Below are 22,897 nucleotides of genomic sequence, written 5' to 3' on the forward strand. Positions count from 1 at the left end.
GGATTTTTCTCCTTAGACAACTCATAATATTTTATCTATGTGTCTAAAAGCAAGATCATTTTTGGACATCTACAAATCAGTGCTGAAATACAACAAGGGACAAGATGGAGGTTTGATGCCACTGGTACAGTGTTTTTTTTTTTTTTTCTTTAGGCTAAGATGAAGATATAAGAACTACAAAAGTATATGGTATGTGCTGCTATAGTGAACTCAAATAGACTTTGGAACATCTATTTTTATCTCATATATTTGTGGGGTTCTTAAGCTGACACTGTATATCAAGATTACACTTAAATCTGTCAGCTATCACCTCATTTGTCAATCACCACCAAGCATTTGGGTTGTCAAATAGTGCCAGATCCATGCTCATGAACCAATCAAATTTTTGATGCAAAGAGGACAAACAGCTGCCTCCTGTGAATATTCCTGTCAGTACAGGGAGTATAGTCCTCTATAATGCACTCCCTCCATAGGACTGCTGTTGTCTGCCTTCCCAGGTCAGAAGCATGGTACAAATTCAGTTTTCATTATAACAAATCCCTGTCTATAGTTATGTTTAGGCACACTATCAAGAATTCTGTTTTCCCCCTGTGATGCAGATGTTGGCATTATAACCTCGATCGTAATCATTCCTTCCATAGAAAGTGTGGGGGCATGTTCATTTACTTAATTAGAAGCTCAAAGCATAGAGCTTCCTAGCCAAACAGGAGATGGATCCAAATTGGAAGCAAAGCTAAACTTTAGTGTAGTTTGAAACTAGGGGCAGGTCCAACTTTTCCAGTCTAGGCTCATGCCCATAATAGGATACCTGTAAAAAATACAATATGGCTGTATCGAGACTGCATCCCTTTTCCGTAAAAGGGATGCAAATTAGACATATCACAATTGCAAATGAAGCAGGGATTTAAATCCCCCTGCTTCATTAGCATAAAAATGGCTGCCGCTTTTTTCCGGCTCGGAGCTTTGCCGGAAAAAAGCGCCAGTCTAGATGCAGATCTTTCGGAAAATAAAGCCTTTTCCGAAAGATCCCTTATCCCTCTTAAAATAAGGGATAAGGGATCTTTCGGAAAAGGCTTTATTTTCCGAAAGATCCGCGTCTAGACTGGCGCTTTTTTCCGAGCCGGAAAAAAGCGGCAGCCATTTTTATGCTAATGAAGCGGGGGGATTTAAATCCCTGCTTCATTTGCAATTGTGATATGTCTAATTTGCATCCCTTTTACAGAAAAGGGATGCAGTCTAGACACAGCCTATGGGTATCAGAATCCTGAATGTGAATGTTCCAAGGTTTGGGGAAAGCGTGGGATCACAGTGGTTTCCAGCACAAGACTAACTCAAAGTAGAAAGACTGACACCTTTTATAACTGGAGTTGAACAAAATTTTGCTGCTGCAGCATTTTTATGCTGAAAAAGGCAGATTTGGATAAATCAAAACATTTGGTAAATGTAGGTTGACTGCACCATGTTGTTTGGGTTGAAAGAAGAAGAAAATTCTGGAAAAAAATTGAAACTTTTTAATGACATTTTCAAAAGGCAATGTTTCAATGTTTTGTTTCCATTCCACGTGTTTTTGTTTCAAGTTTTACTGCAATTTCTTTTTAAAAAAGGCTAATAGCACCCAGCAGTGAAAGGAATCATATCATTTGATTCGAAGTGAAAATGTTCTGATTTTTTTTCAACTCATTGAAATATATGTAAAAAAAATTGTTGTGAGTTGATCACAACTACTGGGGAGGGAGTGACGTGGAGAGGGGATTGGCTTCAAGAAATGAGATCATCACACAACTCTAATTATTATATCTATTAAAATAGCTTCTTGAGGCCCCACTCCAAAGAGGACAAAGAAGCCCACTCTAAATATCCCCCCCCTTATGCTAGACCGTGCACAGACACATAACAGACCCTGCCCCACTTATCTTAAAGTCTAAGTAGACTAGACAGGAAAATGATGGGAGAAGAAACAAAGACCCATGGAAATGAAGTGACTTGTCTCAGGTCACGTAGAAAGCCAGTGGTTAGAAATAGATCCAGAACTAGAACGTAGATCTTGACGTCTCAGAGCAGTACTCTACCCAAGGAGTTTGCTTGAGTAAGGGCCTCTCATAATTTGGCCTTTACACTGTACGTAGTAACCGCGAAATTCATGTTCCTTTCTGTGACTAGAGAAATTAAATCAATACACATTCCACTTGGTTTTTCTGTGTTATTTATGTTCAAGTGCCTTTTTTGACTTTTTACAGGAAGCCCTCTCCATTTGTGGTGTCGGTATCTGCGGTTTCGCAGATTAGCGGCGCACCTGCTCAAGCACATGACACAGCCCGACGATGCTTTTTCAGTGCACTCTGGTAAACAGAGCCATACAGGATCAGGAAGTTTCACTGGGAATATGACACTGTGACACATAATCATAGATCTTAATATCATGAGACTCACAATTCATCACTATTGTATGTGGACACTGCCAGAAACTAGAAGTGGGTGGGAAAATGTGTTTGTTTTCTGTTGGGGCCACCTCTCGCCTCTGTCATTTCCAAATTTTGCCATTTGTGGTGATCTCAAGAATGTACCCGCCCTCCTCCCTCCCCCCCACGAATGATGAGGGCTTCTAGTATATTGTTTTCTTCACTATCTAGAACTGTTAATGTCCATTTCTGGCAGAACTGCCCTCATGTGATGCTTTCTTGTTTGTTCTCTCTCGGACAATATAAATCACGAGGCAGTGTCTAGCAACCGTCAGGCTTTCTATTGCCAGGATGAATTCCCACAGAAAATACTCTCCCAAAAATTAGGGTCAAATTCTGATTAGACTTTCTTTGTCCAAGACCTTATGGGGTGATGGTGATAGAATGATCACAGGCATGTTCTGCATGGCTGTACGTGCTTCCATGTAGGCTCCAAAATGAGATTGCTTCTTCTTGTAGCCATACCCAGAAGGAGCCAGACATGACTCAGGTAGTCTATGCTGCATGGCTATTTTGGGACACCTGAGGTATCCCAAAATAGCTACCCCACATCTCCACAAGTCGCCCATGACTTTGAAATATTTTTTGAAATAACAGGTGCGCTATTTCACCATCCCGATAAACCTCGTTGCACGAAGGTTAAGGGATGGCCTGAAATAGGGCATTATTTCAAAATTTGGCACTGTGTAGATGCGCCAAATTTCAAAATAAGCTAGTTTGAAATAGATTCGAAATAAGATACACAATTTGTGTAGCACAATTTGTGTAGCACAAATTGCATATCTTATTTCGAGTTTAGGGTGCTGTATAGAGGCACCCTTAGTGGGTGTGGCCTTTGCTTGTAGCTTGTAAGTAAATCCACAAAAGAGTGTGAAACTAACAAACAGAAATTTAATCACTTATTCCAAACTGGGTGGGGTTGCGACCTCTTTGGAAGATAGGGACATAATTCAAAATGACCTTAGCAAGTTAGAGAAATGGTCAGAGGTAAACAGGATGAGGTTTAATAAAGAGAAATGCAAAGTGCTCCACTTAGGAAGGAACAATCAGTTCCATACATACAAGATGGGAAGCGACTATCTAGGAAGGAGCATGGCAGAAAGGGATCTAGGGGTCATAGTGGACCACAAGTTGAATATGAGTCAACAGTGTGATGCTGTTGCAAAAAAAGCAAATATGATTCTATGTTGTATCAACAGGTGTGTTGTAAGCAAAACTCGTGAAGTCATTCTGCCACTCTACTCTGCACTAGTTAGGCCTCAGCTGGAGTACTGTGTCCAATTCTGGGCACCACATTTCAAGAAAGATGTGGAGAAATTGGAAAGGGTACAGAGAAGAGCGACAAGAATGATTAAAGGTTTAGAGAACATGACCTATGAAGCCAGGCTTCATGGACTGGGCTTGTTTAGTTTGGAAAAAAGAAGATTAAGGGGGGACATGATAGCGGTTTTCAAATATCTAAAAGGGTGTCACAAGGAGGAAGGAGAAAATTTGTTCCTCTTGGTTTCTGAGGAGAGGACAAGGAGTAATGGGCTTAAAGTGCAGCAGGGGAGGTTTAGATTGGACATTAGGAAAAAATTCCTAACTGTCAGGGTGGTCAAATATTGGAATAAATTGCCAAGGGAGGTGGTGGAATCTCCCTCTCTGGAGATATTTAAGAACAGGTTAGATAGACATCTGTCAGGGATGGTGTAGGTGGAGCTTGGTCCTGCCTTGAGGGCTGGGGGCTGGACTCGATGACCTCTTGAGGTCCCTTCCAGTCCTATTATTCTATGATTCAGTGTTGGGGCCCATATGGAGAAACTTCTGGTAATCTAGATTCTATGGTTTAGTTTAAACAGATAGCTAGTGAGCATCAAAGCTATTTTTGGAACATTTCCTAATATGATCCCTTTGGGTTTCTGTTATCTTTCTCCAGCTCACCTGATGAAGTGGGTTTTGTCCACAAAAGCTCATGATTCTATCTGTCTGTCTGTGTTTCTGTCTGTATGTATGTTAGTCTCTCAGCTGCCACAGGACTACTCATTGTTTTTAAAGTTACAGACTAACATAGCCACCCCTCTGAGACTAGGATCTGGTCCATTATTCATATTTCAGACAACATCTATCTATCTATCTATCTATCTATCTATCTATCTATCTATCTATCTATCTATCTATCTATCTATCTATCTATCTATCTATCTATCTATCTATCTATCATACTCTAAAGTAATCCGCCATTAATCTGTTGCTGAAACACCATATTCAACGAATTTCAAAGCTACCAAGCCAATTAAAGCTGGAAATTTGGACCTTGAGTCAGCATTGAGCATTAAGTCCTGTTGATTTCATTTGCCTTAGGTAATAGCATAATACGCATCATGTTCATTCCAGAGCATTGTTACTTTTCAAAATACACCTGGCCCCTTTGGAAAAAAAAAAACTTTGCCACTTCAACCCATTTGGTCCACAATCTGATTTCTGCATTATCACATAGCGCACACATGAGGTTACAGAAACACACTGTAAGGGGTTGCCATTCTGTTGATTTTGTTTAACGTGAGGTCTCTGAGGAAGCAGATTGCAACACGTTCCAAAGAAAGTAACTCAAGATGTATCAATATTATTTTTCATAATAATTACTAATCCCTTAGGAAAGCGGAACAATGTTTGAATTGGACTCGTGTGCAGATTAAAATTTAAACCTATATTTTGTTTTAGTTCTGGTGATTATATTTATCTTGTTCGTTATCTGCTCATAACGACTTCGATCTGTGATGCTAAGCACTCAAGGGTATTTAGACTATTTTTTGGTTTAGCTGATAATTTTCTATCTACGTACTCACCCGACAGCTGGAGGGACTGCCCTTCTACTCTGAAATGTATAATCCCTTCCAGAACAAGGACTTCCTTTCCTTTGAATTTTTTTTAACATGTGTGATACCATTTCCAATCATGTTACATTATTGTATCTTGTCAAGTCACTACATGATTTGAAGCAGCTTAATACAGTGGAAGAGGCGCAGTGCTATCAGATGCCAACATCTTCAATAATCCCATCTTTCCTTCCCAAAGTCTGTTCAGTGCATTTTGTACAGAAAGTGAAATCAGTCAAAGCCATTTTTATCATTTGTATAGCATATTGTGTTACCTAGACAAGAAGAAAACAGAATGTGCATGCATGAGATATCAACAGATAGGCCTGCGTAATAAAGTTTGGGCTGGATAGTCAGTTTTGTGCATCTGTCCAAAGAGTTGGCTTAAGCCACAAAATTCAGATTTCTCCTGTCTAGGTATCAAGCATCTTAAAGTTTGGTGGTGATCAGAATGCAGAGTTTAATTTTTCTCATTCTTGCCTTGAGCCAGCACCCCTTGAAGTCGCTAGAGAAACATCCATTGGCTTCAGGGATGCAGGTTTGGTCTCCCTGCAAAAACGGAGGCCATTTGCAAAATTGATATCCAGATTTGAGTGTGGAATGCAAACTATCAGAAAGTTGGGGAAGGGGATTCCTTAAAGATGAATTTTATGTTCAGGGTTTAGGTTAAGCTGCAAGGTTTATATTTCTCCACAATTGCAGTTTAGTCCTTAAAATGAATAGTCCGCCAGTGGTCGGACTTCCTCCTCCTCCTCCTCCTTTGGGAGGCAGGGTAATCTTCTGTCCATGGGGTCAAAAGAGACCTAGAACAGCTCTTTATTTCGTCTTTTCAAAAATATATATATTTGCTAAAATGAGACGGTTTCATATCTGATTTTGTGGGTCAGTTTACTTAGACTGTAAACCCTTTTGGGTGAGGGCCTTCTATTTATGCTGTCTTTGTAGAGACTATGGGGTTCAGGTCCATGACTCAGGCTCCTAGATGCTACAATAATACAAATGCATATTAAATAATAATACATTAATAGAAGGGCAGCTGTTCCAGCTAACAGTGGTTACTCACTGCATTGCTTCCAGTGTATTCTAAATTAGCCAAAACGTCTTTTCAAAGTACCAGGGAGTCACCTGCCTCCCTAAAACCAAATAGGTAAGTGACAACTGATGGGAAACTTAACATAAAGTGAAGCAGGGAACTGGGCTGTTATTTCTGAGAAGTGTGGTGTACTTCATTTCCTACTGAGATTGGAGTGTGGACTATCCCAAAAGCTAGAAAGTTAGAGAAGATTGTGTGCCACATCACTAAAATGATCCTGCAGTGGATTGCAAGCATGCAGAAGGGTTTCTTACAGTTCTAGCTGAACTGGCCTTCAATGGGTGAAGCAGGCTTTAGACTTCAAATCTCTGTTTTCAATGAGGGTGTGTCTAGACTACCTAGTTTTGTCGACAAAAGTGGACTTTTGTCGACAAAACTATACCAGCGTCTACACTACCGCTGAGTTCTGTCGACATAACGTCGACAGAACTCAGCAGTTTTGTCAACACTGGTATACCTCATTTTACGAGGCATAACACCTTCTGTCGACAGAACTCTGTCGACAGAAGGTGTTATTGCCTGTAACATTGCGTCCAGACTACGGAGTTCTGTCGACAAAGCAGCTTGCTTTGTCGACAGAACTCAATGTGTCTGGACGCTCTTTGTCGACGGAAGTTTTGTCGACAGTATCTGTCGACAAAACGCGGTAGTCTAGACGTACCCTGAGTCTTGGGATGTAGGTTCTGTCTGTTATACACAATGTACATGAAGAGTCTAGTTTTTGATTTCACATCAGTTTTATTCCTTGGCATGCCAGTGATTTCACTATAGCTTACTTCTCATTTACTCCTCTGTAAGTGAGATCTGGATCAGGCTTCATGATTTTGGCATCACTGAAGTGCAGGCATTCTCCAGGGTATCAAACCAGTGTTTACAACAGATTCATTTTATGCAGACAGGCATTCCGAATTCAGTCTATTCTATGTGGAAAGCCAATCAAACGGGTTGTACAAATCCCCACCTCATTCCCACGAACCCCTTGTTTATTCAAAGTTACTTTTACATGGTTATTAGTGTATCAATCTAAGTCTCCCAACAACTAAGCTCCAATTGATGCAGTGAGCCACATATTCAAAGGATCTTATTTTGTGTGAACAATGTGTCTTGCATCAGTTGTGCGAGCGCCATTGTATGGACAAGTGATTGCATGCACAATACTAAAGAACACATTTTGCAAACGTGGACCCCTGTAATGGAGTGGTGTTTTAAACATGAGCTTTTAAAATTTTTTAAAGCATTTCCAAACCAAACATTCTAGCACTTTTATATGCTTTGAAATACAGCTGGTCAGAAATTCCTAATAGTGAAATCTGTCATTCAGCATATTTTAGGGAACAATCTTACATGAGATGAACTAATGTATCCTTCCATTTCTGATTCTACAAGAAAACCCATAGGTATCTTATCTCTCATCCTCTGTATGTTCCATTTGGCAACCTGGCTGGGACGCTGGGTATGTTTTTCACTTCTTCTGTTTATAAGATACACATATTAATCAAAAGGATTTTCATGTGCCCAACCAAGTTAGCAGGGTCAAGCACAACCTGCTGAAACCTATAATAGGAGTTAATTCAACAAAAAACAGAGTGTGAGAGAGAGAGAGAGTTGGACCTCTTTTGAATACTGCAGCTCAACAGCCAACAGGAAATAAGAAAAAGTGCTAGCCAGGCAGATCTACAGAGCCATTTGAGTCCAAACAAATGTCAAGGCTGCCAGGCACTTGTGAATAAAAAAAATAAGTTTGGCTTGTGTACATGGAACATATTTTATGCTCACCTGCGGCCTGGTTGAGTATGATACCACCGAAGTGAATTAGACCAGGTATTTCCTCCAACATTTACTACATATTGGCTACGTCTAGACTGGCATGATTTTCCGCAAATGCTTTTAACGGAAAAGTTTTTCCGTTAAAAGCATTTGCGGAAAAGAGCATCTAGATTGGCACGGACACTTTTCTGAAAAAGCACTTTTTGCGGAAAAGTGTCCGTGCCAATCTAGATGCGGTTTTGCGCAAGAAAGCCCCTATCGCCATTTTCGCGATTGGGGCTTTTTTGCGCAAAACAATACCGCGTTGTCTACACTGGCCCTCTCACACAAAAGCATTTGTGCAAGAGGGCTTTTGCCCAAACGGGAGCAACATAGTATTTCCACAAGAACACTGACAATCTTACATGAGATTGTCAGTGTTCTTGTGGAAATTCAAGCGGTCAGTGTAGATAGCTGGCAAGTTTTTCAGCAAAAGCAGGTGCTTTTACGGAAAAACTTGCCAGTCTAGACACAGCCATTTTTTACATCACATGCTATTTCCAGATTACAATAATTATATTTCTCGTTTCTAGATTTTAAAACTTTACAGTCATAGTTCCTGACCCTCTGAATACAATAGAAGTAAGTGCTCCTTCATTGCCTTTATAGGCTTGTTAAATAAGGACAGAAATTGTCCACACTTGTATATGTTTATGGATTGTCACAGGTTCTTTCCCAAGTAAACTACACAGAAGTTTCTTCTCTCTTTAAGGGACTGACGTGATCTGCAATAATGAGATATACCTTGACTGTTGACTTTACATAAATACACTTTGGCTACGTCTAGACTGGCATGATTTTCCGCTAATGCTTTTAACGGAAAAGTTTTTCCGTTAAAAACATTTGCGGAAAAGAGTGTCTAGATTGGCACGGACGCTTTTCCGCAAAAGCACTTTTTGCAGAAAAGCGTCCGTGCCAATCTAGACGCGGTTTTGCGCAAGAAAGCCCCGATTGCCATTTTTGCCATCAGGGCTTTTTTGCGCAAAACAGCCTTTAGATGTCTACACTGGCCCTCTTGTGCAAAAACATTTCCGGAAAAGGGCTTTTGCCCGAATGGGAATGTCAAAGCATTTGCGCAAGAAGCACTGATTTCGGACAGTAGAATGTCAAAGCTTTTGCGCAAAATCAAGTGGCCAGTGTAGACAGCTGGCAAGTTTTTGCGCAAAATCAAGCGGCCAGTGTAGACAGCTGGCAAGTTTTTGTGCAAAAGCAATTGCTTTTGCGGAAAAACTTGCCAGTCTAGATGCAGCCAATAAGTATACATATCCATATAACCGAACCACACCAAAAGATATACTGAATAAACGCCTGAAGGAATTATCATGTCTATGCACTTTAAGAAGAAATAAAGGGAGGAGAACAAAGTTCTCAGAAGGCTACAGATCAAGCTGCTCTTCTATGACAGGAAGGATGATCTAGTGGGTAGTGTCCTGGCCTGGGACTTGGATGATCAGAGTTCATTTCCTTGCTCTGTCACAATCTTCCTGTGTGATCCAGAGCAAGTCATTTAGGCTGTGTCTACACTGGCCACTTATTCCGGAAAAGCAGCCGCTTTTCCGGAATAACTTGCCTGCTGTCTACACTGGCCGCTTGCTTTTCCGGAAAAGCAATGACGATCTAATGTAAAATCGTCATTGTTTTTCCAGAAAAACGATGCTGCTCCCGTTTGGGCAAAAGTCCTTTTCCGGAAAAACTGTTCTGGAAAAGGGCCAGTGTAGACAGCACAGTAGTCTTTTCCGCAAAAAAGCCCCGATTGCGAAAATGACGATCGGGGCTTTTTTGTGGAAAAGCACGTCTACATTGGCCACGGATGCTTTTCCGGAAAAGAATCCTGCCAATGTAGATGTGCTTTTTCCGGAAATACTTATACCGGAAAACTGTTCCGTTTTAAGCATTTCCGGAAAAGGGTGCCAGTGTAGACGTAGCCCCAGTGTATGTGACTCAGTTTCCCCTCTGTGAAGTAGGGTTAGTACTTCCACACCTAAAAGCATTAAACCTGAGAACTGCTCAGACTGTACCTTATTATAAGCTATATGTGTACCATAGATAGACTAGTCAAGGCTTAACAGTATTTTGCTTGTTTCTCAGAGATGATGATTTTTCCTTCTGTTTCTTTTTTTAAAAATACATTTTCCAAATGGACAATCCCAACGGTAGCCAATTTAAGAAGAAAGAGCCATGCAAGTAGGTAGTTTAAATGTGACATGAATTTTATGCCAAAAAGAGTCTTTTCCACATTTATAAGCTCCCGTTGCCCCCACCCTCACCCCCTCCAAAGGAAACGCCATACAAAGGCAGGAAAGAACATCAAACAAGCGTCGTTTGGCAGCCATGTCTATATGTAACATTTCTGTCAGAGTACAAAGGAAGACCCAAGATTTAGAAGGTGACACATGAGCGGTGCGCCTTTCTTCTACATGCCTTTACCTTTTGGAGAAGAACGTGCGTTTCCCTTAATAAATAAATATTTAAACTGCCCTTCATTTACATGTCAAAAGGCACAAATTAGGGCTTGATCCTGCCAACATTTTAATACAGGTCATTGTGCTTATTGCTCTTGTGGGTTGGGTCAACCCTCCTTGAAGCTGGGCATGTGTGTAACCGCTGCCCTTCCTTTAAGACGAGTGATAAAAAAACTCGTTATGCTTCTTTATGGCTGAGATGATAGAGGCCTTTGCCCCAGACTCAGGCACATGTGGGTTGAGGTGTTTCTCTGGCTGTTGCTGGGTGAATGTTGGGAGACGGGGGTGTGACAGAAACAGCGGAAGGGGCACAGAAGAGTTGTCAGAGGGTAGGTCTACACTGCAGTTAAAGACCTGTGGCTACTTTATGCCCGCTGACTCAAGACCACAGGACTTAGGTTGTGGGGCTATTTCATTGTTGTGTAGACATCTAGGCTTGGGCTAAAGACGGGTTCTAGGAGCCTGCAAAATAGGCCTGAGCTGCAACATCCACACTGGCCGGAGCCTGCAGGGAATTCCTGGAGACTCTTCCTGCCTCAGCGAAAGATTCCAGCAGTCTGGCAACTCCCTGCTCTGGCAGGGGAAGGCTCCGGCAACTCCCTGCTGCCAAAGCCTGGCTTTGCTGCCTCCCTCTGCCCAGCACCTATAGCTACCCCCCCGCGGGGAGGTTATAGCTTTTCACAGCCACCTATAGCTACACATACCCTGCGTGCTGCCAGCCGTGAGCGTGCAGTACAGCTGTACCCTTTGTTCTTCTCACTTGTTTATACTGCACGTTCTTCAGGACCATCGCTACGTGTTTGTGCAGTGCCTAGCATAATAGGGCACTGATCTCAGTGGGAAACATTTGACAGGACTGTAACACAAATAATAACAACAACGAGACCCTGCTCCTTCTCCCACAGTTAAGCTCCAAATGCTCCTTAATTTTACTGGTACGCTGCAGCAGGGTATTCCCAGCAGCTATCTGGGCAGGACCTACTCTGGAGAATGATATATAATATTATTATTAATGTAATGGGCTGGGATTCTCGGCCTGTAGTATTTTTCCTCTGTGGCTGCTAAGGTTTTTCTAGATTGAGAGTCTTTCTCTCCTCATTCCTTGAAATAGCGTCTTGTTTATAATAATAAGGAATAAGACAAGTTATTTTTATTGACTCTGGCCTGAAAGCCCTTGCATGTCTCGCAATGATAATTAAAACCATAAAATACAATGTTTAAAAAGAGTAACGGCTCGCTTTTTCTGCTGACGGGGAGGTGGTTCTGCCAGAAAGCCTTTCCTCCTTTATTTTTAAGTGAGTTGATCATAACTTTCCAGGTGACATTTGTTGACCTCGGGCAAGATTTTCAGAAGCCTGGAGCAGCTCCTAAGGTAGACATTAATGAAGCCGCTTCCTTCCTTACCGAGAGCAGTGGTAGCTTCTGGATGCTGACAGCTTTTGAAAATCAGACCATTTCATTGTGACAAACCCTTTTGAAAATACAGGGCGCATGTTCATATGTGTGTGTAAAAAAAATTTAGCCTGTGGCTTCCTCTGCAGTCTGATACAAACATTTTCCTGAATGAGGTGCAAAAAATGACTGGAAGCAAAGAAAGGGGAGAAAGATAAAACACTCTCTCACACACACAAGCTAAAGGGAGACAGTAGTGAGCAACATAAACAAAAGGTGGGTGGTAACCCCCCAAGCTTTTTTTTTTTTTTTTTTTTTTTTGACAGCCAGTGGTGGCAGTGATGAATTTGTGAAGTTATCTAATTTTCCACTGTTTTAATTAGAGGCCTGGGCTATGAGGCCTAACAGCTGGGTTCTTTGTACTGCTTTCTGTTGCCTGACAGAGAAAAATTTCTACTGTAACTTCAGCCAAGCTTTCAACCTGACCTGAGCAAATGAAACTTCTGGGATTCATAAACTTGTGGTTTGTAGGCAGATTGCTTTTTGAACTGTTCTTCAGCCATCCTAACATGCAAAAATTACTCTGGCTTCGAGTGAACTCCCTTTGTACTTATGTTTAATGGACATGCTCATTAAAGGAGTAGGACTGGGGGAGGAAGAAATTATCATCGGCTTATTATAGCACTTATCAAGTGTAAAGTTTCTGATTGTTGCTTATAATATAATTGAGGCCAGTTTGGAAATGACAGTACTCAAGATCTCCAAAGGCAATGGTTGCAAACTATGTTCACTTGAGAGCACTAATAATTTACACTGCTTTTGCCAAAATGATCTTTTAAAGCTTTACATTAGACTGAAGATGCTTTGCTAGTTCTCTCCTCCAACTCCACAAGACATGTATGGACTGCTACAATCTTCTGTTGCTAGAACCTGGTAGGAAAAATTCCTTTGATAACTTTAGGTCCCAGTTCAACAAAATATTTAAAGCTTTTGCTGAGCTTTAAGCATATGCCTTTTTGCTTTGATGAATTGATATCTCAGTCACCAGGCAAGTAGTAAGGGCAGACACAGATAGGCATAAGGACTAGCTAGTATGGAAACAAGCATGGATATCTTTTAGGAAAGATGTGGGGAAATTGAAGAGGGTCCAGAGAAGAGCAACAAAAATTATTAAAGGTCAGGAAAACATGACCTATGAAGGAAGACTGAAGGAATTGGGTTTGTTTAGTTTGGAAAAGAGAAGACTGAGAAGGGACATAATAGTAACTTTTAAGTTAGGAGGAGGGAGAAAACTTGTTCATCTTGGCCTCTGAGGATAGAGCAAGAAGTAATGGGCTTAAACTGCAGCAAGGGAGGTTTAGGTTGGACATTAGGAAAAAGTTCCTAACTGTCAGGGTGGTCAAACACTGGAATAAATTGCTGTGGAATCTCCACCACTGAAGATATTTAAGAGCAGGTTAGACAAACATCTAACAGAAATGAACTAGATGGTGCTTGGTCCTGGCATGAAAGCAGGAGACTAGATTTGGTGACCTCTTAAGGAGCCTTCCATTTCTATGGTTTAAGTGGGAGCAAAGGCATTCTGCTGAAACAACTAGCAGTAAGCACATTCCTAACTGGGTAGTGACTCTAAGCAAACTGAAGAGGCAGGCTCGCTTAGGAATCTATATACTTGTCTTGGGGTCAGCTGGGTTGGCCCTTGCCTGTGGATTGGTTGAACCCTGAGTGAATGGGTGAGTAATTACTTCTGATGACTTATCACGCTCTCTGGCTTGGGGGATGACTCATTAAACTTGTGGAGTCTCTGACTCAGAAGTAACTCGAGCTTGGGCAAACACAGGTATCACAATGAGGACTCTGTTCTAATTGGGCTTCTTTTCTAACTGTGAAGTCTACTTTCAGCCTGCAGAAGCCTATGAAACTGGCTCACCTACTAATTAACTTGGCCAAGTCCCCCTGAAGCTTCACTGGGTTTGCTCCATAACTGGAGTCAAAAGGGGTTGTGAACATAATTGCAACGATCTTCTCTAGCCCATGTGTTGCTTTAGCGAATTTCAAGAAACCTGAAATCACTTTAGTTATTAAATAAGAGATGCCTTTTTGTAGAGGCAATTCACTAATAGCAGAGCAATCTTTAAAAGTTGTGAAAGAAGAGTCCTTTTGGACATATAAGCTAGGAATTATGCTTTTAATATCCATGTTTTTATATACCCAGTCTCTTAGCTGCCTTCACTGCTGTGTGTGAAAGTCCAAACCTTCAAAGTCAAGTTTTTCTATTGCTGAAGAAAAGAGCAAGGCTCTGTAAGTATTCTTTACCTTTGTCTTTAGATGGATTAATCAGTGGTGGGAAACCTGTGGCCCCACAATATATTTTGTTTACCATTGCCTGTTTGCCATCTGTGCAGGGTTGCCAGATTCTGCTGGTTTTTGTCCACATAGTAGTTTTCCTACTGGTATTTCAAAAGTTCCCTGCGTGTAACGCAGGGGCACATGAAGTGAGGTGTGTATTGACTGTATACAACATTGTGAGAGCTATGTGCTCCCTCTGCATCCAATCAGTGCGCTGCTATAGTTCAATTGGCACCCACTGCAAATTCCAGGTACACTAGTGCAGTTGGCAAAACTACCCTATCCAGGGAGAGCAAGGTTAGAACAATCTTGCAACCCACTGAGATGAAGAAAGGGCCATTCATGCGGCCCGTTTACTGAGCTAGGTTACCCCTCACTGGGTTAAGTTCTTCAAAGTTTGGGAGCATCACCTGGCTTGAATAGCTATTTTTATTCACTAATCACAAGGGAACACATATATTGCTCTGGGGGAACTCTTAAAGCTACATGATGGAGAATATCCTGTGCAATTTTTTTTCCTGGAGTTAAATGTAATTGCTGCACTGTATAAACTGAGTATTTATAGTCAGGCTCTCTCTATAGCTGTTTCAGTGCTAGCCTGCACGCCGGTTCAGATCCTGATCCAACATCTCACTTGAGCTTAGATGGCCTACATTCAAAATGTTACAAAAGCCAGCTATTCTGTGGGGAATCCTAGTTCTGTGTCGGGTCTTGGCAGCCTGTGACCGCTTACCCCCATTGATAATTTAGGTGCAAAAATCCAAAAATACTCAATAGTGGGGGAAATATGCTTATCCGCCATAGCAGGGAGGAGTTACTGCAGTGGGGAAATGAGAGAGTTAATACCATGTCAAGAGTAAAAAGAAAGTAGCAGGAAACTATGAACTAGAATTACTCTATCAACAAGCATTTGTTGTTCGTATTTTTCTTACGGTGGTTCTTGAGAAAAGAGGGTAGGGACAAAACCTCCTGTTTTCTTTTGTCCCAATTTCTTAAGAAATGTGGTATGATAATTGGACACCTTGCTTCCTTGAAAGGTTCATAGCGCCTCTTTTGCTTTGGACCAAGAAAAAAGGGATTTTGCTGACCCAACTCCTGAATGAGAAAGGCACCTCAGTTATGTGAAGCAAGCTATTAACCTAATTAAGATAAAATAAGATAAGTCTTCTTAATATCTTCAGCTCAGGAACAACATAAGAACAACCATACTAGATCAGACCAAAGGTCCATCTAGCCCAGTATCCTGTCTACTGACAGTGGCCAATGCCAGATGCCCCAGAGGGAGTAAACAGAACAGGTAATCCTCACATGATCCCTCTCCTATCATCCATTTTCAGACAGACAGAGGCTAGGGACACCATTCCTACCCATCCTGGCTAACAGCCATTGATAGACCTAACTTCCATAAATTTATCTAGCCCATTTTTGAACCCTGTTAAAGTCCTAGCCTTCACAGCATCCTCTGGCAAGGAGTTCCACAGGTTGACTGTGCACCGTGTGAAGAAAAGATAGATCTCAATACCAGATTGTGACCTTTATGACTCAAAGCCTGGGCATTCTGTTATCAGAGACTATTTCTAGGAAAGTTCTGTAATGCAAGTAGTCAAAGGGCATATCCAAACTCCCAAGCTTTGTTTCCCTTGGGACAGTACTGAAGAAGTGTTGATTTCTCAAAGAAGGACCATGATAAGGTCGCTACTCTCTTCTCTAGTGTCTTCTCATTGTGAATCTTGAAGTACTTCACAAACTATGGTGAATGAAACCTAATGCCATACTGTTGAGTACTATGGTCCCCATTTTCTTCAGTGACAAAATGATGCCACAAAGAGGACATAATTTTTTTAGAGTTTGAGGTAAAAATGTCTGCTGTTATGATTGTGCATGCAGCTAACCTGTTAGATTTCTAACTAATCTGAGGTGTGTGTAATTATCATGGCTGCATGTGAAATCGAACCATTGTGTATAAAATATGCAAATGCAGGAGCAATTGCATAGCTTTTCAATATCATGCCTTTACATGACACATACAAAGCAACACACCAAGTCTGTAACATAGTCAAGAATAGAACCCTGGGATTGTCTCTTATCCACAATACCATCCTTCCCCCCCCCTTTAAGAATTAATCTGTGGAAATTCTGTAGAAGCTATAAAATTGAAAACCAGTGAAAAAGGTATCTACAAATATAATAGCAGTAAAATGGGCTGGAAAATTTCCAGTGCAAATGTTTTTCTATCAGAAAATGCTGATTTGACAAGAATCAAAACATTTTGTGGGAATGTATCAATTTTGCAGAATTTTTTTGGTGGGAAATTATCAAAGCACTTCATTCTGATCTGTATTTTTTAGTAGTTTATATATAACATATCTAAATGATAAATTCAGGATTTTGAGAACTTCTATATTTCAAAAAACAAAGTATTTCTAACTTTTCATTTTAATTTTATGGGAAATTTTGAAATGCCAACTTTTTGTTCAGCATGAATGGAAATTTCGAAACATCAGACGTTCCTATGGAACAGAAAGTTCATTTCCCAAGCGGTTCTAAATAATAACGTTAAGATGCATTCTTGGTTGAGATTGTGTTTAAAATGTGTCATCTCAGTTTGTAGGACTTATAGCCCTGAATAAATGCTCTCAGACCATCAGAGTCTACGGATGAAGTAAGAGCTGGATAGTGATTCAGAAGGGGGAGCCTATTGCCAAATTGGAAGCCCTGGGAAGGAGATGAGCATGTTAGCAGAGCAAAGCACATAAGCCAGTGAACTTTCTGTGTTTACAAGGAGTTGCTGAAAGAACACTGGTAATTGCAGTTATCAGAGTGAAGCAACATTTTAATTATTTCAAATTTAGAGAGAGACAGATAGATCCCCAACTGGTGAAAGTCACTGTAGCTCCAAACCAATGGAGTTATGCCAATTTACTCTCGATGAGGATCTGGTTCATTATCTTCTTTCAAAGAATTAGCTAGTTTAAATAAAACAGAGGAGAGGAGCATAACAGCTAATTGTCAGAGAAGTGGGCTGGGCCCACGAAAGCTCATGATATCAGCTACATGTTTTGTTAGCCTATAAATAGTCTGTACAGGAAAAAACAACAAACTCGGCTACCCCCTGAAGCTTCTGAGAATTTATTGTAGCTAATGAAGCAGTAGAACCAGGCATATACTCATTGCATTGGAAATTAGAGAAAACAGGTGAATAATAAAGTCAGTAGGACTAAGTAAAAAGTACCTTCCCTCTCACTTTGTGTGAATACTTTCTGATCTACTAAGGAGAGGTAGGGAAAGTCTCCTCAGTAAACATTCTGGCTACGTCTACACTGGCCCCTTCTCCGGAAGAGGCATGCTAATTTAGAACTTTGGAATAGGGAAATCCGCGGGGGATTTAAATACCCCCCCGCGGGATTTAAATAAACATGGCTGCTGCTTTTTTTCCGGCTTGGGGAAAAGCCGGAGAAAAAGCATCTAGACTGGCGCGATCCTCCGGAATAAAGCCCTTGCAAGTAGGAATAAGAGATCCTCCGGAAAAGGGCTTTATTCCGGAGGATCGCACCAGTCTAGACGCTTTTTTCCGGCTTTTCCCCAAGCCGGAAAAAAAGCGGCGGCCATGTTTATTTAAATCCCGCGGGGATATTTAAATCCCCCGCGGATTTCCCTATTCCAAAGTTCTAAATTAGCATGCCTCTTCCGGAGAAGGGGCCAGTGTAGACGTAGCCTCTATGTTCATGGTTAGGATTTTAATCCTGCAAATGTTGACCATTCCTGCCCCCACTGATTTCAGCAGATTGGGAAGGTTCTCCTCTCTCTGTTCCTATTCTTCTTTCTGTATTGCTACTTTCACTATCCCTACCCCAAAGTCCCCACCACCCTCCTTGTGCCATTTTGGTGTTCCCTCCCACTGAATCAGAATGGCACCAAAATGTATGTATTGCCACTTTTATCTGGCAATGGAATTTATTCCACAAATTTGGAATAGTTTCAAGATATTCTAACCCCTACTCCAAAAGAACCTTTATATGCAAAATGTGAAACTCCATATGGTAGGAATGTATCTATTACTCCAGCCCCTTGTGGTAAGCAGGTCTTTATTTATAAAGCATCAGGGCTGCAATTTTCGAAGTGCCTAAGGGAGAAAGGAGTCCAATTCAATGGAAATTGGGTGTCTTGCCTGCTTAAAACGCTTTGAAAATCCCTACTATATTCCTAGACTGTGACTATGGTTTCCAGTCCATGCATCTGCCAAAGTGCTTTTTACCCACAGAAACTGATGCCCAAGTAAATCTGTTCGTCTTTAACGTGCCCCAGGACTCATCATTGTTTTTGCATATACAGATTAACATGGCGGCCCCTCAGAGACTTGAAAATCTGAGTTTAGAATGCACTTTTGAATATCTCCTTTTACACATGCTCCTATCATAGCCTGGATATGCAAGAGAACAGCAACATGTGGAGGACCTGGATGCTTTACTCTCTCACATAGGGTGGGCAACCCCAGCTCTCCCCCCTGCCGCCACTGGGGAGGGGTGGGCTGTAGCCATGCCAGCCTGGGCCTCTTCTCCCTCCCCCACCCACCCACCAGCCTGGGTCCCTTCTCCCACCCCATGCCATGCCAGCCTGGGCCCCCTTCACCCTCCTCCCTACAAGCCATGGTCCCTTCTTCCACTCCCTGCCCTGGCAGCCTGGGAGGTGCAGAGGTGCCTGCTTGCCTCGTGTGGGGCACAGTGAGGCGCAGGTAGTGCCGTGTGCACGCGCCCTCCGAGGCATTGCAGCCTGCTGAGGTGGGAGAAGCAGCAGCCCGGGGGGCTGCAGTTCCCGATCTTTCCCCCATGCAGTTCTGCTGGCACTGCTCACGGCCCCAGCCCTGCCCACAGAGCCCAGAGTCACCCGTCTGCCCGCAGACAGGTCGGTGCGATGGCTCTCCCAGGTGGCTCGGGGATGCTTCGGCAGCCTCCTTAAGTACAGCCATGGGGAGGGAGTGAATGGCCACACGGGAACTAGACTCCGGGCGGTCAGGCACTGCACTCCAGCTCCACAAGAGCCTGGTGGGGGAGCCCCCAAGACCCCTCTGCTGGCACATAAGCCCGACTGGGAGCCCCGCTCCTAGCGCCTGTCCTCAGGCTGCTGTCCTGAGCACCATACCCCTCCTCCCGCCCCGGGGCTGTCACGGCTGCGATGTGGGGGCTGCCAGCTACTGTGCCATGTTTCTTGGTTTAATAGAGCAATTCGAAGTGGCGAGAAGAAGCAGCGAGGTTGGGCTCGAGCTGGGAGGAGAAGGGAGGGAGGAAGCAGGTGGGACGCAGAGTGACGTGATGGTCACTCTGTCGTCCTGCAGGAAAACATTTTTTTAATATATACTGAGAGGAAAATCGTTTTTTCTGTCATTTTGAACCAAATGACAAGTGTGCTTAAATAGGAGTTTTACTGTCTCCCTTCAGGACCAAACACAGCCTCTTTCCTCAGTGTGTGCAGTAAATACTGTCATTTGACTGAGGATCATGGGCTTGCAGTTACGTATGTCTTACTATCTCGTGTGGGAGTTCTCGGGCTCACAATCTAGAAATGCAGAGAAAGTACAGATTTAGGAAATCGTGCTTTTTAAGTGTGCCCTTTGTCCCAGAAATAGAAGTCACTAGCACTATGCATTCTCCGGGGGAGGGGGAGCGAACTCTTTTTGTGTAGCAGGCCCAGGTCCATAACGGGAATGGCTTTATTAGTGATGTATATTCATATTAACTGGAGACTTGCCATGACGCTTCTTTAAAATAAAAGAAGTAAAGAAAGTGTCAAACTGGATCTTCGCCAGGCCTAGAGGATGGCATGTGAGCTGTTGTTACTGAAATATGCCAAGTAGATTGGCCAGGCTTTGGAAGATCACTTCTACCATCTGTCTTTAAAGCTTTCCTCCCCTGCGATAAAGAGAACTCTGCACAGTTCTTCAGGCTCAAATGTGACTTGGTTTCATACTGTTATAATCTGTTGCCAGATTATGTAAATTGGCCACAATTGCATTGACTTTAGTAGAGTAAGGTCAATTACCACGGAGTGATGATCTGGCTTGGGTTATGTTTTCAGAAGTAAAGAAGACATCACTGGCAGAATATCACACAGCCAATGGCGGTTATTTCTGTGCGGCTCGTGAAGGGCTTTGTTCTTTCCTCTGACAGCTCTGCAGCAGTGACCTAACGAAACACAGGCTGTAAAAGCAGGGTGAGACCAACATTGTGTGTTCTGGGTTGCCCATGGAGTTCTCCAGTTTGTGAAATCAATAGCATGTGTTTGAGTGCACGTTTCCTTTCCAAAACAAATTCATCAGTTTATATAAAAATAAAAACTTCCAGGGAGTCTTTATATGTAAAGTTTTAGACCAGGTTCACAGACTTCAAGGCCAGAAGGGACCATCGTGATCATCTAGTCTGGCCTCCTGCATGTTGCCAGCAGGGGGCTGACAGCCACCGTGGGCCCTAGGGTGAGGCGTGTGGGAGGGGCCAGCTCCATGAGCCTGGAAGGGGTGGGGCCAAGGACAGTCAGCCTTTAGTGCCACCCAAGCTGTGGTGCACCACCCAGCCAGCCCTCAGAAGCTCACAGAGTGCCCAGAACGGCACTTGAGCATTCTGGCAGCAATTCAGAGGGGCCAAGGGCTCCAGCTACCGCCACTACCTCAGTAGCAGTACCAAAAGCTCTTTGAATTGCTCCCTTTGCCCTCCCCTGTCAATGGGCCCGGTTGTAGGCCACAGAACTTCACATACCCACTCAGAGTTTCTGTGACTGAAGTTCTCAAATCATGCTTCAGAGACTTCACATTGCAGGGAATTCACTATTTCCACTTGTTCAAACCTGAAAGTTACCCATGCCTAGTGTTGTCCAGGAAGGCAAAATCCCTCAGGGACTCTGCCTGGGAGAAAATGTCTTCCTAACCCCAAATACGCTGATCAGTTAGACCCTGTGCATACGGGCAAGAGCCACCAGCCAGACATGTGGGAAAGGAATCTCTGGAACTATGTATTTATGTCCAAGAGACCGGCCTCCTTGCACAATGCTGGTTGAACCTGAGCTGCGGTGGTATAAAGAGGTCTGTTGGGCTAGGGATATTGGTTTCTGGCTCCGGCGGTGGGGTGAGCTGTGATGGTGTGTCCCAGTTCAGCAAAGCGCTTAAACATGGATTCAAAACTGATCCTGCTCATCAAAGTAATTAAGCTTGTGCTTGAATCCTATTGTGTTCATGGAACTGGAGCACGTGCTCAAGTTCAACCTGGACCAATATGCTGTGAATTTGGGCCTCAAAAGCTAGTGTGGGCAGTGCATTGTGGACAGGCATACTGTGTAAATAGCTGCTTTTTGTCCTCCTCTGGCTTACATTATTAGTGAAATTCCTTTCTGCCCTGCACTTGTTGACTTATTCCCTTGTCTTTGTCTTGTAGTGTTCACGCTGAAAAAAAAGCCCCCATCTCAAGTTCATTGCCTTTTCCTGTCCATAAGCAACATAGCAACAAATATGCACAGTCCCATCCCAATGGATCATCCATCAAGTCAGCAGTGAGACATTGGATTTCTGGATAATTATAGCACATCTTGGATGGAGTTATCCTACCAGATGTGACAGATGCAAGAACGCTTTCAGTACTGATATGGTTATTCAATCTCCTTTCTTGTGGATTGCAGGTATTCCTCAGCTCACTAATCATTTTGCTGAATGGAGCTCAAGATGACCTGTTTGGGCTCTAGAGCAGGTTTTTTTTTCTAGCCCTTTTCAGCTAAATGCATCAAATGCTGAAATTCACCACCTTGCTGGGAAGTCATTTACATATAAGGACCACTTGTAAGGGTACATAGAGAGTACCCAGGCTCACTGTGCCCTGCTTTAACCACTAGATCTTTCTTCCTGCCTCATTTTGCTACTGGTGAAGTGCACAGGAGCTAAAATAAAGGTTTTAAAGGAATTTTTACAATCGCCCAACAAACCAAAATCCTGTGTTAACCCCAGTGAAAACAGGAGCCTTTTGATTCAACTCCCTTGCACTTAGTGATTCAGATTCAGTGAAACCCAGATCAAAACTGCACTAAACTAGCACCGTAGTTTTGATTTTGCAAACCCAAGCCCATGGCTGACAAACTATTGGAGACCCAAACTGAGTTTTCTTTGCCTACATTGATTTAAAATCCAAAAGCTCTCAGGCAATGTAGCTCTATTAGATCTCTCTCTTTTTTTCATGCGGCCTCTCAAATCTGCTTCTAAAATGAAATACACATTGTAAGATGGCTAAATATAGAAAGGAACATTGTTACCAATATACATAATCCTTGCAGTGCTTTACCTTTTGCAGAGAAACTCCCATTCCTCCTCAGAAGAAACCCAGAAACTTACTCCCTATAGAGTGTCCTTAGCCAGAACATATTTGCTACACTCAGGACACCTGTCAAAGAGGAACAGACTTTTGTAAGATAAACAGAAAACCTTCAGTGAGCAAACTCAGGGAGGAG

General features: G+C 42.5%; 1 long non-coding RNA gene across 1 annotated transcript; it reads left to right on the forward strand.

Annotated features, from left to right (window-relative positions):
- Positions 1-13,865: 13,865 nt before the first annotated feature.
- On the forward strand, positions 13,866-22,648 carry LOC106732982 (uncharacterized). The gene is made up of 4 exons (XR_001369215.3): positions 13,866-13,910; positions 14,286-14,371; positions 20,492-20,626; positions 21,838-22,648. It is a non-coding gene; the product is annotated as an uncharacterized LOC106732982 (long non-coding RNA).
- Positions 22,649-22,897: the final 249 nt, after the last annotated feature.

The sequence above is a fragment of the Pelodiscus sinensis genome, chromosome 12, assembly GCF_049634645.1.
Source record: "Pelodiscus sinensis isolate JC-2024 chromosome 12, ASM4963464v1, whole genome shotgun sequence".
In the NCBI taxonomy this organism is placed as follows: domain Eukaryota; kingdom Metazoa; phylum Chordata; order Testudines; family Trionychidae; genus Pelodiscus; species Pelodiscus sinensis.